This window comes from Frankliniella occidentalis, unplaced genomic scaffold, assembly GCF_000697945.3.
Source record: "Frankliniella occidentalis isolate FOCC.00 unplaced genomic scaffold, Focc_3.1 Scaffold8, whole genome shotgun sequence".
In the NCBI taxonomy this organism is placed as follows: Eukaryota; Metazoa; Arthropoda; class Insecta; order Thysanoptera; family Thripidae; genus Frankliniella; species Frankliniella occidentalis.
Window position 1 is genome coordinate 1,510,703 of NW_026267138.1, and position 619 is coordinate 1,511,321.

Sequence of the window (619 nt, forward strand, 5' to 3'; positions counted from 1 at the left end):
TTTTTTTTTCAGAATTGCCTAGCTGAGAAGAGAAGAGGTAGGCAACATGTTGCACTTTGTCCCCTTCCCCTACGACACCAGTCCTCTTCTGCACCGGCTTACAATGGTTTCGTTGGGTAAGGGCTTGATGATTTCCAAACAGTCAAACAGCACGGACATCGACTTGTTGAAGCGACGCACGTACATCCCCGTCTTGGGACCGAAGTAGTCAGTGTCAACTTGGTGCCCTTCGACGCGATCGAAGACAATCTCGTAATTCTGCAAAACACGATTAGCGATCAGCAGCCTGTAACTTCCTCTCCGCGGAGAATCGTCACCAACATCGTGATCGTTACAAAACTTCAGACGTCTGGACAGGGACTTTTATAGTTCCTCCTGAAAGTAAGAGGCAAATGGTTCGGCGCGACTCCTTGAAGCAAATCGTGGCTACGCGCTCGTAATCTCCAACCTCTAATCACCATCTAGCAGCAGCCGCAAAAACGCCCGATTGAGGTGTCCGAACAATGGACGTCTCACGAGGCATCGCTATTGTGCTGGCGCCTGCTACGCGCTGGTTAGGCCAACCCGCCAAGCAGCCGTGTGAAGACGGCGGCCCACCTTGAGTGCCGTAGCGTGGCGC